The following is an 18,393-nucleotide window of genomic DNA, read 5'->3' on the forward strand; positions in this document are numbered from 1 at the left end:
AGAGAGGGCGGGAAAGGCTTCAGGCAGAGGGACCAGGCATGGAGGAAGGGAGGCATCCGGGCTCCCGAGGGGGTCGACCAGGAGGAGCCTGTAGGCCGTGGCGGAATCTGGATTTTCCGCTGTGGCAGAGCTGGTTAGTTGTCCCCTAATATCTGTTCTCCCCTCTTTCCATGATAAGATGGCTGCTAAGAAGAAAGACTACATTTCCCAGCATTCCTTGCAGCAAAGCATGGCCACGTGACCACATTTTGACCAATGGGGCAAAAGGAGAATGTCACGTAGCAGTCCCAGCCTTTTGCCAGAAGCTAGCTTTGCTTCTCTTCTTTTTTGATTTTTTCCTCCATCTGATGCCTCTGGCTGGCAAGCCACCCTAAGCCGCCTGATGAGGGGCTCCCCGGGGATGGCCGGGGTGCGCAGAAGGGGCCTGGTCCCCAGCGTCCTGTGTAGCTCAGCTCCAGACTGCATCCTCCCGGGGAGAATTAACACACTCTGCCTCGTTGCAATTTCCATTATCTGGGTTTCCTGTCACTCTCAGCCGGACCTAGTTCAAGCTGATAATAGAATTCCAGGCCTGGGGGGCATTGCTAGGTTTAAGCAGGAGCTGGCTGTGGGGTGGGGCTCGAGAGGGCCGCCAGGGAGGCAGGGCCTGAGTGAGGAGCCGAGGCAGTGGTCCAGGGGCCTGGCCAGGCCCCGGCTGGGGTGCATTTGGGGTGTGCTTGAGGCCGGCGCAGATCTTGGTGGCTCGCAGGTCTGGGGTCCGTGGTTCTGCAGGTTCTCCTGTCGGTCCCCGGAGTTGTGCAAATTGCTGGTCCTGTTCACCCTCTTACCTGCCTGGGCCTGGTCTGGAGATGGCATGAAAGGTCTGCTCCTGCTCCTCTCAAGACATCCCAGCCACGCTTGGGTAACTCTTCCTCTGGTTTTTGGCTCTGTACCTCAATCCTGCTTTGCTGGGGAACTCCTTGGGTCACCCCACATATGTTTCCATTTTCTCCGCGATCTTATAGAGCACTTGGATGGAAAGGGTGTGCGGTGGTTGATTGTAGCTCGTGGCTACAGGACATTTCCTTCAGTCCGTGGGCACTGGGCAATAGCCACGATCTCACTGAAGCTTGGAGGTAGTTCTTGAGGTAGGAGTTAGTACAGTCCTCAGTTTACAGGTTGGAAACTGAGGCAGAGAGAGGTTAAAATCACTTGGTGACTGGAGGAGCTGAGCTGGAACCCAAGCGTTCTGGCTTCCGAGCCCCAGCATTCAGCTTCAGCTGCTTCAAGAGGCAGCAATTTACCAGCCTTTGTTCACTTGGGATTCTATTGTCAGGCTTTGGGGCTATTGACAACATTTTATTTTAAAATGGTGCAGTTCAGCCTGGCCAACGTGGTGAAAACCCATCTCTGCTAAAAATACAAAAATTAGCTGGGCATGGTGGTGCGCACCTGTAATCCCAGCTACTTGGGAGGCTGAGGCATGGGAATTGCTTGAACCTGGGAGGAGGAGATTGCAGTGAGGCGAGATCACACTACTGCACTCTAGCCTGGCCAACAGACCGAGACTCTGTCTCAAAAAACACAACAAAACAAACAAACAAAAATAATGCAGCTGTGAGTATCTTGACACCACTGACTTTTTCCTTTTCCTTTGCCTTCTTTCCCTGGGGTACAGTGCTTAGAGAAAGATTATTGGACAAAGGATGGAAAAGCTACTTGGCTCTTATGATCAGATGGCTGTCAGTTGACAGACCCTTTCCTCTACCTAACTCTACTCCACTAAGCCTTCAAGGCGCTGACCTTGGGCTCTGTCCTCGGCTTGTTTAGTTCAGGTTTAGTAAGAGTCCTGCCGAGTCAGTTTAGTGGAAATCCTATGTGATCATCGTCAGTATTTGATCAGATTCCTCATCCTCCACTCTCGATATCTTGTTACCCTGGCCTGCTTTCAGGAAGATTTCTGCTGAGTTGGCCAAGCAAGCATCCCCTCTCCTCAATGTCTCCTCTTAGTCATTTTCCACCCACCCGGCACACTTGCTCCTGGACTGCACGTCCTACTCGTCCTTGGTAGAGTGAGACTGAGCCCAATCTCGCTCTCCTACAGCTAAACCCCACTGTGGTAGCCCCCCTGGAATAAGGTCTTCCTACCTGTCTTTAACAAGAGTCATGAATAGTTTTTTTCTTTATTTAAAAAATTATTATTATTATTATTTTTTGAGACGGAGTCTTGCTCTTTTGCCCAGGCTGGAGTGCAGTGGCATGATCTCAGCTCACTGCCACCATGCCTGGCTAACTCTTGTATTTTTAGTAGAGACAGGGTTTCACCATCTTGACCAGGCTGGTCTTGAACTCCTGACCTCATGATCCACCCACCTCGGCCTTCCAAAGTGCTAGGATTACAGGCATGAGCCACCGCACCTGGCCATATGATTATTATTTTTAATAGAGATGGGGTCTTGCTATGTTGCTCAGGCTGGTCTTGAACTCCTGGACTCAAGCGATCCTCCCACTTCAGCCTCCCACAGTGTTGGGATTACAGGTGCGAGCCATGACTCCCGGCCAAATGTTTCTTCTTTAACACAGGAAAGGTTGAAGCAGTCGATAGCACCAGCAGCCACGAGTTAATGTAAATATCCCCTCTGCCCCACCCGGTGCTACCTTTATTGGGTTTTATCTTTTTATTCCTTTTCGATAGTGTCATAGGCGTGTAAAGATATCTTAAAGTATCAAGCCAGAGAAACTGGGAGATTTTCCACGTCATGATTTCTTGTCTCTAACTCCCCATGTGAGGACTTTTATTATCCTCGACCACTGATTAAGTGGGTTCTTCAGCACTGAATTTTGTGTGTGTGTGTGTGTGTGTGTGTGTGTGTGTGTGTGTGAGACAGGGTCTCGCTCTGTCGCCTAGGCTGGAGTGGAGTGGCATGATCACGGCTTGCTGTAGCCTCTATCTCCCGGGCTGAAGTGATTCTCCTACTTCAGCCTCCCGCATAACTGGGACTACAGGCGCACACCACCACACCTGGTTAATTTCTTTTTTTCTTTTTTTTTTTTTTGAGACGGAGTCTTGCTCTGTCGCTCAGGCTGGAGTGCAGTGGTGCCATCTCGGCTCACTGCAAGCTCAGCCTCCTGGGTTCACACCATTCTCCTGCCTCAGCCTCCCGAGTAGCTGGGACTACAGGTGCCCGCCACCACGCCCGGCTAATTTTTTTGTGTGTGTTTTCAGTAGAGACGGGGTTTCACCATGTTAGCCAGGATGGTCTCGATCTCCTGACCTCGTGATCCTCCCGCCTCGGCCTTGCAAAGTGCTGGGATTACAGGCGTGAGCCACCGCACCCGGCCAATTTTTAAATTTTTAGTAGAGACAGGGTCTCCTTATGTTGCCCAGGCCAGTCTTGAACTCCTGGGCTTAAGTAATCCTCCCACCTCGGCCTCCCAAAGTGCTGGGATTACAAACATGAGCCACTGTGCGAGCCCAGCGTTAACTCTTATGGTTTAATCGGTTCCTTATGTATGTTGCAATGCATATTTTTTCCTTTTTTTTTCTTTCTTATTTATTTATTGAAAAACAGAGACGGGGTCTCTCTATATTGTCCAGGCTGGTCTTGAACTCCTGGGCTCAAGTGATCCTCCCACCTTGGCCTCCCAAAGTGCTGGGAATACAGATGTGAGCCTGGCTACAATGCATATTCTTTTGAATCTATACTTTTGGAATATATTTTTTTTGATAAACATTTGTCCTTTATATTTGTCACCTGAAATTTCCCCCATCCACTTCATGCTGAGCATGTGGAGTCTGGCCATAATGCACATTCTTCTGAATTTATACTTTTGGAATAATATATATATATATATATATATATATTTTTTTTTTTTTTTTTTAGACAGAGTTTCCCTCTTGTTGCCCAGGCCCCAGGCTGGATCGCAGTTCACTGCAACCTCTGCCTCCCAGTTTCAAGCGATTCTCCTGCCTCAGCCTCCCAAGTAGCTGGGACTATAGGCTTGTGCCGCCACGCCTGGCTAATTTTTGGATTTTTAGTAGGGGCGGGGTTTCACCATGTTGGCTAGGCTGGTCTCTAACTCCTGACCTCAGATGATCCACCCTCCTCCGTCTTCCAAAGTGCTGGGATTCCAGGCGTGAGCCACTGTGCCAGGCCTAGAATCTATTTTTTGGATAAACATTTGTCCTTTATATCTGTCACCTGAAATTTCCCCATACTCTTCGTGCTGAGCCTTCAGGTAGACGGTGAGGTCAGGCTCTCTGAAGCAGGGGCCTGCCATATTAGCTCATCATGGTATCACCAGAGCCTGGGAGAGTGTCCAGCACAGCACAGGTGCTTAATGCATCTTTGTTGCATGAGTAAATAAATTAAGAGGACAAATGCATGCAAATATCTAACATACTTTCTGTTTTGACAGAACTTTTTATTTTACGACAGTTTTAGGTTTGCAGAAAAATTGCGAAGACAATATAGAGTTCCCACGTTCCCTGCACCCAGTTTCCCCTGCTATTAATGTTGACTATTAGGGTGGTACTTTACACAATTAAGGAGCCAGCATTGATAAGTTATTATTATTATTATTTATGTTTTCGAGAGAGAATTTCACTCATTGCCCAGGCTTGAGTGCAATGGTGCAATATCCATTCACTGCAACCTCTGCCTCCAGGGTTCAAATGATTCTCCTGCCTCAGCCTCCCAAGTAGCTGGGATTACAGGTGTGTGCCACCACGCCCGGCTAATTTGTTTTTATTTTTAGTGGAGATGGGGTTTCGCCATGTTGCCCAGGGTGGTCTTGAATTCCTGACCTCAGGTGATCCACCCGTCTCAGCCTCCTAAAGTGCTGGGATTACAGGCATGAGCCACCATGCCCGACTGATAAGTTATTATTATTTGAAACAGGGTCTTGCTCTGTTGTCCAGCCTGGAGTGCGGTGGCACAATCTCCGCTCGCTGCAGCCTCAACCTCTTGGACAACGAACACATGGTATTCGGTCCTTGGGTCTCCTCAGACTCCTCTTGGCTGTGACAGTTTCTCAGCTGTTCCTTGTTTTTGATGACATTGACAGTTTTGAGGAGGGCTGGTCAGGTGTTTTGTAGACTGTCCCTCAATTAGGATTTATCTGATGTTTTCCTTATCGCCAGGCTGGGGTTATGGTTTTTGGGGAGGAGGTTTGCAGAGATAAAGAGCTGTTCCTGCCTGGCCGGGCGCAGTGACTCGCGCCTGTAATTCCAGCACTTTGGGAGGCTGTGGAGGGTGGCTCACCTGAGGTCAGGAGTTCGAGAACAGCCTGGCCAACATGGTGAAACCCCGTTTCTACTGAAAATACAAAAATTAGCCGGGCATGGTGGCATGCAGCTATTTGGGAGTCTGAGGCAGGAGAATCACTTGAACCCAGGAGGTGGAGATTGCAGTGACCCGAGATCACGCCGTTGCACTCCAGCCTGGGCAGCGAGTGAAACTCCATCTCAAAAAAAACAAAAAACAAAAAACAAAAAACAAAAAACAACCAAACAGGAGGCATTCCCATCAGGTCACATCAAGGCACACGCTATCAACAGGGCTTATCACTGGTGACGCGGCCTGGGTCACGCAGCCGAGGAAAGTCACAGGTGTCTCCCTGGAGGTTGCCGTCTTTCCTGCCCTCCACCCCCTTCATACCCTGTTCTTTGGAAGGAAGACCATGCATGCCACTCACGCTCACGGGGTGAGGGGTCACGCTCCTGGACAATGGAGTGGCTGCATAGACTACTTGGAATTCTGTGTGGGGTTTGCCCCCCATCCCATTTATTTATTCATTCAGTGACTCGTTTATGTCAGTATGGACTGATAACTATTTTATGCTTTGAGTTGTAATCCTGTATTTCTCTATTTTGCAGCTCCAATTGTTCCACCTTTGGCCACTGGACAGTCTTTCAGATGGCTCCTAATCTGTTTCACGTTTCCCTGCAGTGTGTGCAAATGCGTGTGTGTACGAGTGCGTGTGTCTGTGTGCAAGTGTGTATGTGTATGCATGTATGTTTGTGCATGTGCGTGCATGCATGCATGCGCGTATGCATATATGTGTGTGAATACGCGTGTGTATGTTTCTGTGTGCAAGTGGGTGTGTGCATGTGTGTGCATGTGTGCAAGTGTGTGTACATGTGTGCATGTGTGGATGTATGTGTTTTGAGCACTATAAGATGCTCCAGGCTTATCTTATATATTTCCTCTGCCCTAGAATCCAGCATTTCTCAAGGAGCCCTGGCTTGTTTTATTGGAGATGTTATTAGAGATCAAGATCTGGGAGGTGTGTGGGCTCCTTGTTACCTGGGTGGGGGCAAAGCATTTGTAAAGTCGTCATTCCAGCGTCCTTGAAGCTGAGGACTCCTCACCTAAGGCAGATGGATGTGAGCTTAGAGAGGTAGGGCTGACGGCCACTGTGGGTGCAGTGGTTATGGGCAAACCAGTGTCTCTAGGGGAGAGGGCTCCTCCTTATGGACACATAGGAAAGTGTTTATTCACTGCTTTTCTTGCTTAGGGGGCTCTGGGTGCCCAGCAGGACTTGATCCCAGAGGCCTCCTTGGCCTGGGGACTGGGTGGATTTGACGCTTGCACGGGTAGAGATTGCCCCATGCAGATGAGCCATGTAGGGGGCTCGGGCCCTAGGGACCCAGCCTCTGGGTCAGGGGCTGGCCTGCCCAGGCCTGCTGGTGTCTCAGCTGGTGGCCGAGGGCCATAAGGCAGGCATTGTCCTCCACAAGGTCAGCTTTGCCGCTAACTTCCTGTTCTCATTAATAACCTGATACAAGGAATTCTATTGCAATTGTTTATGTGTCTCTCCTACAAGGCTGTGAGCAGCACTGTATCCCAAGCTCCTGGTCTGATGCCTGGCACACAGTAGGTGTTTAATAAATGATTCTTCAGTGCATAAATGAAAGAGAACGTGGGTGAAGTTAGCATGGTCAGGACCATTGCAACTGCCTTCTGACCGGTCTCCTTGCTTCTCCTTAGTCTGCAGGCAGCAGTTGGAGTGATACAGTAATGGGAATCACTCTCTTCCTTCTCTGGCCAGGGTGCAGCCCCAGATCGGTGCTTCCAGGGAGCCCTCGATGCCCTGGTGAGGGGTGTGGGCTTGGAAGCTGGGCACTTACACCTGTGGGTCGTCGCCAGTGTTGGAGTAGCGGAGGCATCGAGCCCCCTCCCCTAATTTTCCACCATGTCTAGTGGTACAATATTGGGTCTCAGTGGGTCTCTCCTGCCTCCAGTCCAGTGCCCTTTTGTGGGGACCATTGTTGGCTTTTGGGGACCCTGAAGGAGGAATGGCCTGGTTATGCAATTTGGCTGGAGTGGAACGTCCCCGTGAGGACATGGCAATGAGACTTCCCCAGCAGGCAGATGCCAAATGCAGTGGTGACCACATTTACCGTCTGGGAGGATTCCAGGTGAGTCCCTGGTGTGGGGGCTGGGGTGGGCTCGCCATCCTCCTATCCCTGGGACAAGTGTGTAGGGGACAGCGGGGGCCACCAGGAGCCACAGGAGACAGGCCCAGGCTCACCAGCTCTACTCTGGGACCGGCTGGGCCCCAGGAGGGCTGTGATCTTTTATGGCTATGATGTTAGGAGAGAGACAAGGACCAAGGATGGTGATTCCTTCCCAAAGGGCCACGGTCGTCCAGTGAGGCCGAGCAGGGAGGAGCTGAGAAAGGCAGCCTCCCTCCTTTCTCCCTCTGTCCACCATCAGAATCAGCTCTGTTGTCCAAGGTGGTCGTCCTCTGCAGGGGCTGGGGCTTGTAAGCAATGCCCCCTGCCCCCACCTGGCAGTGGTTACTCTCCGATTCCTGGGGCCTGCCCGACCTTCACTGCAGCAGGGTTTTATGAGCGGCCTCACCACTTTATCAATTGCTGTTGCCTTTTATTACTTCTCAGGGGCTTTATCTCAGCGGCTGCCTTGCCTCCCGGCTAAATGAGGATTAATTTTTTAACAGGATTATGTGCTGTGGGTTAGCTGTACTCTCTGGGGACAGCCAGGCGCTCCCCTCCCTCTTAGCCCCTCCCTCACCCCAGGCCTCCCTCGCTGGTTTGCTGGGAGCAGGGGCTCCACATGGGGACCCCAGGAGCTGGGGGCTGCATCATTCCAGACTGTGGGATGGGGGTGGGGTGTCGAGGGCCGGAACTGGACTCTGGGTGGTGGAGACATCCTTGGGCAGGGCCTGCCCTGCAGGGTGAAGTTCCTTTAGAGGTTTCGGCCACTTCTTGAAGGACACCAAACTTGGCCACTGAGGAGCTGGGAGTGGGGAGACATGGAGCAGGAGCAGGAGCAGGGGGACATGGGGAGAGAGAGGATGGGGGCCACCTTGCCAAGCCCGCCTGCCCCAGTATCTCAGAGCAGCACAGCCTGAACATGGCCAGCATCAGACTTTCTTGGTCCTTGTCCTGGAACACAATTTCAGTTTTCCACCAAAGTTTGATAAAGGTGAGCCTGTTCTCACCCCTCCTGTGTCTATCGCCTGGAGGACAAAACCCAGGATCCCACCTCCAGCTCTCCGTGCCACCATCTCCTTCACAAACCAGAGGGAGGCCTCCTTCTTTGCCCATCAGGAAAGCCTCTGCGTCAGTCCAGGGTGGGCCTCCAGACACCAGTCTAGGGGGCTTCTCCCTGTTGCCCCAGGCAGAGTTGAGGCCCTTGTGGGCTTCCCTTGTGATTCTTCTGTTGGGCCTCCTGTCCCCTCTGGAGTTATGAATTTGTGGGTGTGCTTACCCACCCACTGTGGGCCCCTGAAAGGGACACGTTGATACTGCATTCATATCTAGGTGCGTGGGAGGTGCCAGGCCTGTTTACGGAAGGAGTGATGAATGGATGGATGAATGAATGAATGAATGAATGAAGGGATGAATGCATGAGGGAGAAAGGGAGGGGGTCATTGGCTCCCTGAAGGGGCCCAGGGCTGACTTGTTCACAGCTCCCTCTTCCCTCGGCTGAGCCCAGGACAGGCTGGCAGCTGTAGGCCTGGGATGTTTGAGCGGCAGCCTCGTGGGCAGCTGGGATGATGGGGTGAGGTCCTGGCCAGAGGGGAAACTGTCCCTCTTTGGGTCTGGCTTCTCCTCCAGAGTTCCTGCTTTGCAGGTGTGTGCAGACCTGGCTTAGCTGATGTAATGAATGACCACATGCTGAGTGGCTTCAAGCAGCAGTCATGCATTCTGGTGTCCTGGGCGTCCTTGGCTTGTGGCTGCATCCCTCCTGCTTAGCCACCATCCTCACGAGGCCTTCTCTGTGTCTGTCTGTATGACTCCTATAAGGACACCAGCCCTTGGATGTAGGGCCTGCCTGAATAATCCAGGATGACCTCATCTCCTCATCCTTCACTTAATTCCATCTGCAAAGGCCCTCCGTCCAAAAAAGGCTGTATTCACACATTCTGGGAATTAGGACAGGGTCATATCCTTTTGGGGGACCACGCTTCAACCCATAAAATACCCATATGCTTGACGACCCACCTTCCTCCTCTCTGGAAGCCTCTGTGCTCACACCTAGAATTTCCAGGTGTGAGTCTATGCCCATCTGTGACCGTCCTGTGTCCTGTTTTTTTTTTTTTTTTTTTGAGATGGAGTCTTGCCCAGGCTGGAGTGCAGTGGCGTGATCTCGGCTCACTGCCAGCTCCACCTCCCAGGTTCCTGCCATTCTCCTGCCTCAGCCTCCTGAGTAGCTGGCACTACGGATGCCTGCCACCATGCCTGGCTAATTTTTTGTATTTTTAGTAGAGATGGGGCTTCACCGTGTTAGCCAGGATGGTCTCGATCTCCTGACCTCGTGATCCACCGTCTCAGCCTCCCAAAGTGCTGGGATTACAGGTGTGAGCCACCACGCCCGGCCTGTCCTGTGTTTTTTTTACATTTATTTTTTGAGATAGGATCTCGCTCTGTCACCCAGGCTGGAGTACAGTGGTGAGATCACGGCTCACTGTGTAGCCTCGACCTCCTGGGCTCAAGCCATCCTCCCATCTCAGCCTCCTGAGTAGCTGAGACCACAGGTGTGCACCACTACGCCCAGCTAATTTTTAAAATGTATTTGTAGAGACAGGGTCTCCCTATGTTGCTCAGGCTGGTCTTGTACTCCTAGGTTCAAGGGATCCTCCTGCCTCAGCCTCTCAAAATGTTGGGATTACAGGCTTGCCTGGTGTGTCCCTTGTTTATTTGTTCATGCGTACCACTCCTGGGTATACGCCCAAGAGAATTGGAAGCAGGGTCTCAAAGAGATACTTGCGCACAGGTGTTCATAGCAGCTTATTCACAAAAGCAAAAATGTGGCAACAGGCCGGGCGTGGTGGCTCACGCCTGTAATCCCAGCATTTTGGGAGGCTGAGGCGGGTGGATCACCTGAGGCCAGGAGTTCGAGACCAGCCTGACCAATACGGTGAAACCCTGTCTCTACTAAAAATACAAAAATTAGCCAGGCATGATGGCAGGCACATGTAGTCCCAGCTACTTGGGAGGCTGAGGAGGGAGAATCGCTTGAACCCGGGAGGCGGAGGTTGCAGTGAGCCAAGATCACGTCACTGCATTCCAGCATGGGCGACAAGAGGGAGAATCCGACTTAAAAAAAAAAATGTGGAAACAACTCTTCAATGGCCCCAGCTGCCTATGACATGACAATGAACTCCAAGGTCCTGAGGCTGATTTTGAGGAGCACCAGAATGGGGAGGCGCCTTCACCCCTGGAGAGCGGGGCACAGGCAGGGCCGGACAGAGAGGCGCAGACTCAGCGCAGCCCCTGCCTCTGGGGTCTCCACACAGCAAGGCCTGAGTTGTAGTCTCTGGGGGCTCAGGCCCTGGTGCAGCTTGGGGGCCACTGGGCAGTAGTGGGGGGTTCTGTGGCTCTGTCCGGTCCTCTTTGTGATTTTGGGTGATGCCCTCTGTGAGCAGCAGGAGTTTAACAAGCCCTGTGCTCTGCTGGGCTCCGGATGGCACACAGAGGCTCCTCCATTCGTGCTGGGGTCCCTGTAAACCTGTCGCAAGTGGAACATATCCTGTCAAAAATGCATTTACCGGCCGGGCACTGTGGCTCACGCCTGAAATCCCAGCACCTTGGGAGGCCGAGGCAGGCAGATAGCTTGAGCTCAGGAGTTTGAGACCAGCCTGGCCAACATGGTGAAACCCTGTCTCTGCTAAAAATATAAAAATTAGCTGGGTGGGGTGGTGCATGCCTGTAATCCCAGCTACTCGTGAGGCTGAGGCATGAGAATCGCTTGAACCCAGGAAGCGGAGGTTGCAGTGAGCCGAGATGGCGCCATTGCCCTCCAGCATGGGCAACACAGTGAGACTGTATCACAATAAAAAAAAAAAAAAAGTGCATTTAGTGTGCCTAACCGCCCGGCCAGCTCAGTCCAGCCGACCTCAGATGTGCTCAGGACACTCCCATTAGCCTCTAGGTGGACAAAATCAGCTCACATGAGGTCTGCTTTTTTTTTTTTTGAGACGGACTTTCACTCTGCCACCCAGGCTGGAGTGCAGTGGTGTGATTAGAGCTCACTGCAGCTTCAAACTCCTGGGCTTAAATGATCCTCCTGCCTCAGCATCCCAAGAAGCTGGGGCTACAGGTATGTGCCACCACGCCTGGCTAATTTAAAAAAAGTTTCGTTTTGTTTTGTAGAAATGGGGTCTCGCCATGTTGCCAAGGCTGGTCTTGAACTCCTGGGCTCAAGCCATCCTCCTGCTTTGGCCTCCTAAAGTTCTGGGATTACAGGCGTGAACCACTGTCCCCGGCTCACGAGCTGTTTTTCTAATCAAGTGTTGATTTTCTTGTGCAATTTGTCGAATACTGTACTGAAAGTGAACACGGTTGTGTGGGACTCAAGTGCCGTTGCTGCTGAGTTCTGGCCGCGTTCTTACCATCGTGGAGTCAGAGGCCGTCGGTGGAGCCATCCTAAGGCAGGGCCATCTGTGTAGGAATCTGCTGTTTGCAGAGATTTTTGTTGGTGATTACCAGGCTTGGACTCTGAGAACCTTGGAGGAACCCAGAGGGGAGCACGCAATGCGGAATGGGACGTTCACTGGACCAGGGAGGTGGGGCCGTGGTTAGGAACCTGGGGGAGGAAGAGCTGAGGGGGTTGGGGGTCTGAGCTTTTCTCAGTGGCTCAGCCACGACCCTGGGCCACCCCTGCCCCAGGCCTCCCTGCTGTGCCTGTGAGCTGGGGGTGATCATTAGTGTCCCCTCCCCCAGCAGGTAGGGCTATGCCAGGCACAAGGGCGAGGCTTGCCGCGTTCCCACTGAGGACAGACCACCCGGGAGAGCACTCAGACAGCCTCGGGGAAGATGAGGGTGGGTCCAGGAGATGCCAAGGGCAGGCCCTTGGGCAGATTTTTCAACAATGCCTCTGCCCCGCCACCCCTGTGCCCTTGCCTGTCACCACAGGGTCTGGGAGAGGAGAGCCACATGGCTCAGCATGGCCAGGGGCAGGCTAGACTGTCCTGCTGCAGAGGATCCACTGGGGCCCAGTGTGACAGCCCCCCCCCTGGGACTCCATGGCCTGTGCTGTCCTCCTGCCCAAGAAGCGTCCCTGGGAGGCATCTCGGGTCCTGGTCCGTCCTGCTCACCCAGGGCCAGCAGCCCCCAGGAGGCCCATGGTAAGAAGGAGGCCGAGACATAAACAATTTCCCCTCCTCTGCCGAAGGCTCTGGCGTCAGCGTGCTTTGCATGCAGCGGCCTTTTCCCCGGGCAGCGAGGGCCTGAGTGGGCGCCTCCCCCACCGCCTCCTGGGTGTCAGCCCCAGACTGCCCCACGGCTCCTCTCCTGTTCAGAGCCACTCAGCCCCCCGGAAAGGTGGCTGGGTCACGAATTGGGGGTACGAGGGAGGTCAGTGCCTGCTAGTTGGCGCCAGAAAACCACCTTTGCTGGACTTGGCATTGAGGGATGGCAAGGGGGCCTCGGAGACACTCTCCTCCCTCTGCCCTGTACCCCCAGGGTACCCGCGGTCACTCAGTTCCTGACTGCCTGCTTTGGGTTGGGATCCCAGGACCCACCCTCTCCCGGCTTCTGCTGAGCCATGCCCTCCGGGGGGGGGTCCCCTGCCTGGTGCCACGGCCTTGCGAGTGTCACTCAGAGCCCCTGCTGCACGGAGCCACGCTGTGGGTTTCCTTTCCTGTGTGGACCTGCAGAGAAGCTGCCTTGTTGCTGTCCCCTCATTGCTGGGGTATAAATCCTCGTTGTCACTATCTTCTTGGCCCTCTGCCACCAGCCGTGGACTCTGGGGACACTGGGGACTCAGGCCTGGAATTTTCCCCAAGGTTTTTCCTAGGTGCGTTGGTGTAAACAGGGTCCCCTCTTGCCCCAGAGGCTGAGCTCCCATGGGCAGGGGGAGAGTGGGAGCAGCTGTCTGAGGGCCAGGCTGCGGGCACAGGGTCCGGGATTTCCTGTGGAAATGGTGAAGAGTGCCCGCCCCTGCCCTGGCTCCAGCCAGCGTCTGGTCGCCCTGGTGGGCAGGGAGTGGCAGCTGCAGAACGCACGAAGGAGGTGGGTGGGGTGGGAGTGGCTGGTGCTGACTTTGTCCAAAGGCCAGAGGTGTGGTGGGGCCCCTGGACACCGTGTGGCTAAGGGCTTCTCTGTTCACCAGGGCTGTTATCACAGAGTCTTTCCGGAGAGCCTGCAAGGGGCTGCTATCTCCAGAAACGTCTTTTTTATAGGCACCTGGATGTCTACTGTGTCCTGATACGGAGGAGAGGACATGCTATGGGAGATAACGTGGCTACCTTTGGCCACGTCAGGTGGATAAGAGATGGCCAACAGGTCACTGCAGGGCCTGCTCCCCCTTACCTCCCCCATCAGGGGACAGGATCTCGTGTGTGTGTGTGTGTGTGTGTGTGTGGCGGGGAGGGGTGTCCCTCTGGTGCAGTCCTTGGGTAGGAAAACACCTTGATGTTGGTCCCATGGCCATCGGTGTTGGCCTCATCATCACCACCTTCAGTCTCTGGACAGCAACACACTCCACTGAGCAGGTGCCCTGTGACACCTGGTGCGTTGGAGGGTGGGGCTGAGCCCCGGTGAGCCAGGACCTGCCAAAAGATCAGGGGGAAGAGCATAGACCCCCCTCTACCAGCCCCAGAGCCCCACGAAGGAACATTCGGGCCGCCCCAGTTTGAGCCATGAGTTGTGTCCACGGCAGCCTCGCTTCCTTTGCTGGGCCTTGGCGGCGATAACGCCTGAATCTGTGCAGGTCTCAGGTGAGCCTTCTCCAGCTCAGCCTCTGTCACCTCACGGGACGCCTCGGTTCCCGGGCATTGATTCAGCACCTGCTGAAGGGAAACCAGAGAGGCCAGTCCTTGCTCCTGAGGACTCAAGGGTCTGGATGTGGGTGGAAACCCACACCCCACAATGCTCCCAAACAATGAACGCAGTGCAGGGCCTAGGCTCACTCCAGGGATGTAGGGCACAGGGCCCGGAACCCGTCTGGATGAGGGAGCACCGTGCCCTCCATGGCTGGAGGGACAGGGGGCCTTTGGTGGCCGGTGAAAGCGTTTTGCCAGCTGAGAATATTCTTTTCGCTGGCCGCGTCTAATCTGGTTTCTGGGGAAGATAAGAGGAGGCTACATCAGCAGATGGCTGTCACCGTGGACTAAGAGCTGGCTCAGGGAATCCAATTCCAGCTCAGAACCTGGGGCCCAAGGAGCCACTTGAGGCCATGTCTCTGTCTCTTTTTGGACTCGGGGACTCTGACCATGGTTGTGGACTCTCCCTAGAAAATATGCACACATAGCAATTTGCTGACCTGTCCTGGGAGCTCAAGGGAGGCCCAAGGCAGTGGGGCTGGGGGGCAGGGAGCAGAGAGGCAGGGCTGGGGCCAGGGGAAAGAGGAGAGGAGAGAGCACGGGGGTCCTGTCCCCTTGAGGCTGCCGTGCAGGGGCTGGCTGCATTCCGAGGCTGGAGGAACAGCTCTGCCTTGCAGAGAATTAGCACAGCCCGCCTGTCCGGCCGCTTCACTGTGGGTTGGCTCCCGTGCCATTGAGGATGGCGAAGGGCGAGGAAGGGCGGTGATGAGGGAGGGAGGGTCCTGATGTACCACCTGCTCCCAGATGGCCAAGGTGACCCTCCCCAGCATCCCCGAGCTTCGCAGGCATGTAGGGGAGCCTCGGAGGGCACATCCGTTTGCTGTTTCTGCTGTTACACGTGACCACAAACTTAGTGGTTTAAAACAATGCAAATGTATTTATTTTTTCCTCTTTTTTCCCCATGTAAGACAGGTAACGTGCCACTGTTCTAAAGACGTTTCACGTCCCACGCAAGAGTGTGAAAACCCCTTCATCACACATATCAGCCACAAAAGGATCAAAACAATGCCAATTTATTATTTTAGAGTTCTGGGGGTCAGAAGTCCCATGGGGCCGCGCTGGGCTAAAGCCAGGGTGTCGGCAGGGCTGGCTTCTTCTGGAGGCTGGGGGCAGATCCGTCTCCTGGCCTTTCCCGGCTTCTGAAGGCCACCGCGTTCTGGGCCTCTGTCCCAGGCTGGGGCGTCACCACACCCTCTGCTTTCGCACCACGTCTGCTCTGACCCCCGCCTCTCTCTCACAGGGGCCCTTGTAATGCCATTGGGTTCACCTGCATGATCCCGGGGAGTCTCCCATCGCAGGACCCTCGGTCACACTGGCAATGTCCCTTTTGCCATGAAAAGTAGCCCATTCACAGTCCCGGGATTAGGATGTGGGCCTTTTGGGGGGCACCATTCTGCCCACTGTGGAGGGTGTGCGGGAGCGACCAGACCTCAGGGGGGCTGTCAAATTGACCTCATCCCCAGCACAAAGTCCAGGAGGGATGGCGTGAGGTGTCCAGGATGCTGGAGCTTGGTGGGGGCTGCACAGGGACTCTGCTCAGGCACCCAGCCCCAGCGTGAGGGGCCCAAGGCTGTGGGCGCAGCAGCCACAAGGGAGAAGTGATGGCCCCGTAGACTTTCCTTCCCCAAACTCGGATCCCCTGAAACAGAGAGGTGAGGCTCAGGGGTGAAGGGCAAGCAACTTCTGCAATAAGATTTCCATGATGCCTGATCATGTCTGTAAGAGAAAGGTTATGTCTTTCTTCATTTTTGTTTATTTTTTGAGACAGAGTCTTGCTCTGTCACCCAGGCTGGAGCGCAGTGGCTTGATCATAGCTCACTGCAGCCTCAACTTCCCAGCCTCAAGCAATCCTCTCTCCTAGGCCTCCCAAGTAGCTGGGACTACAGGCATGTGTCTTGGGAGGCAATTATTTTTATTTTTTTTAGAGATGAGGGTCTCACCATGTTGCCCAGGCTGGTCTCGAACTCCTGGCCTTAAGCAATCCTCCTGCCTTGATATCCCAAAGTGCTGGGATTACAGGCATGAGCCACCATGCCTAGTCTCTTTTCAAAAAACATTTTTTTTTTTTTTTGAGTCACAGTTTCACTCTTGTTGCCCAGGCTGGAGTGCAATGGCGCGGTCTTGATTCACTGCAACCTCCACCTTCCGGGTTCAAGGAATTCTCCTGCTTCAGCCTCCTGAGTAGCCGGGATTATAGGCACCTGCCACCACATCCGGCTTATTTTGCATTTATTTTTATTTTTAGTAGAGATGTGGTTTTACCATGTTGGCCAGGCTGATCTTGAACTCCTGACCTCAGGTGATCTACTCGCCTCGGCCTCCCAAAGTGCTGGGATTACAGGCGTGAGCCACCGTGTCTGGCCTCATAATTTTTTAATGTAAGTTTTCAAATAAACTCACACGTGTGATCAGTGATCACCACACATGCTTTATCGATAATCGCCACACTTGTTTCATGCACTGCTGTTGTCTTTCTCTTTGCTTTTCCCCTGTGGCTGAAGCATTTTCCATCCTGTAGCAAAAACGTTCTGAAATTTTCTTCCTATGAACTTCAGGTTGCAAGGCGCCAAGTACGGGAAACTCTGGAACACACTTGCGGCTCCCTTAGGGCAATGTTCAAATTAACAGTCATTCCTTGGCACCCGCTCAGGCCCCATCCGGAATCACATTCCCCTGACTGTTTGCTTACGTCCATCAGATGGAACACACAGGTTCCTAACAAGGCCCACAGTTTAAGTTTTGTGGTGGCGCCTCTTGAACCTCTCTTACTCTAGATCAGGCGCCGCCCCCGACCCCCATTGCTCCTCCCACCACTTGTGATTTGTTGCAGAAACCAGATCAGCTGTCCTGCAAATGTGTCGCCTATCTAGCTGCTGTTTGCCTCTCTGTGGTGTCGCCTCGCCCCGTGTCTCCTGCAAATGGAAGCTGTGCCGCAGAAACGCCCTTAGATTCAGGCTCATCTTTCTTTGCCAGAAGCCTTCGTGGGCAGAGCTGTGAGAGCCACATGGAAGCACCTGTAATGCTAAGTGTGCCCTGTGGGTCCAGGTGGCCATCGCCCGGGCCCACCCTGTGATGCAAAGTGTGCCCTGTGGGTCCAGGTGGCCATCGCCCGGGCCCACCCTGTGATGCTAAGTGTGCCCAGTGGGTCCAGGTGGTCATAGCCCGGATCCACCCTGTGGTGCCCTAGTTTTGTCATTACTGATCTCATCCATGACCCTTGCGAGAAATACTTATGTCATGAGAGGTGGCAAAATCACGGTTTCTCTCATGATCTCATCTCTTCACAATGAGTAGCTGAAATTGTTCTGTTAAAAACAACAACGACAAAAAAGGCTGGGCCTGGTGGCTCACGCTTGTAATCCCAGAGCTTTTGTGGGCCAAGGTGAGAGAGGCCAGGAGCTTGAATCCAGCCTGGGCAACATGGCAAGACCCCATCTCTACAAAAAAATAAAACATTAGCCAGGTGTGGTGGTGCGTGCCCGTAGTCTCAGCTACTCAGGGTCTGAGGCAGAAGGATCCTTTGAGCCCAAGAGGTTAAGGCTGCAGTGAGCTATGATTACACCACTGCACTTCAGCCTGGGTGATGGAGCGAGACCCTGTCTCTTAAATAAAACAACCAAACAGGCTGGGTGTGGTGGCTCACACCTGTAATCCCAGCACTTTGAGAGGCCGAGGTGGGTGGATCACCTGAGGTCAGGCATTTGAGACCAGCCAGGCCAACATGGTGAAACCCCATCTCTACTAAAAATACAAAAAATTAGCAGGGCCTGGTTGCGGGCGCCTGTAATCTCAGCTACTCAGGAGTCTGAGGCAGGAGAGTCACTTGAACCCAGGAGACAGAGGCTGCAGTGAGCCGAGGTTGTGCCATTGCACTCCAGCCTGGGCAATAGAGCAAGACTCCGTCTCAAAAAAAAGAAACCAACCAAACAAAAACCAAAAATACTTGCTGTTGTCCACTAGAGTTATTGAGTTATCCTGAAATATAGTTTAAAAGGGAAATTCTTAATTCTTTTCTTTTAATTGACAATGTTCTGAATAGAGTTGGAGGCTTGTTTTTCCAGTGGATTACCGATGGGTTTTGGTTTGGTTTCTCTCTTTAAATCTATTTATAGCTTT

The 18,393-nt window shown here is 53.4% G+C and overlaps 1 pseudogene; it reads right to left on the minus strand.

Annotated features, from left to right (window-relative positions):
- Positions 1 to 15,179: 15,179 nt before the first annotated feature.
- Positions 15,180 to 15,275, minus strand: LOC115934887 (uncharacterized; annotated as a pseudogene).
- Between the last annotated feature and the right edge of the window lie 3,118 nt (positions 15,276 to 18,393).

Source organism: Gorilla gorilla, chromosome 4 (genome assembly GCF_029281585.2).
Source record: "Gorilla gorilla gorilla isolate KB3781 chromosome 4, NHGRI_mGorGor1-v2.1_pri, whole genome shotgun sequence".
NCBI lineage: Eukaryota > Metazoa > Chordata > Mammalia > Primates > Hominidae > Gorilla > Gorilla gorilla.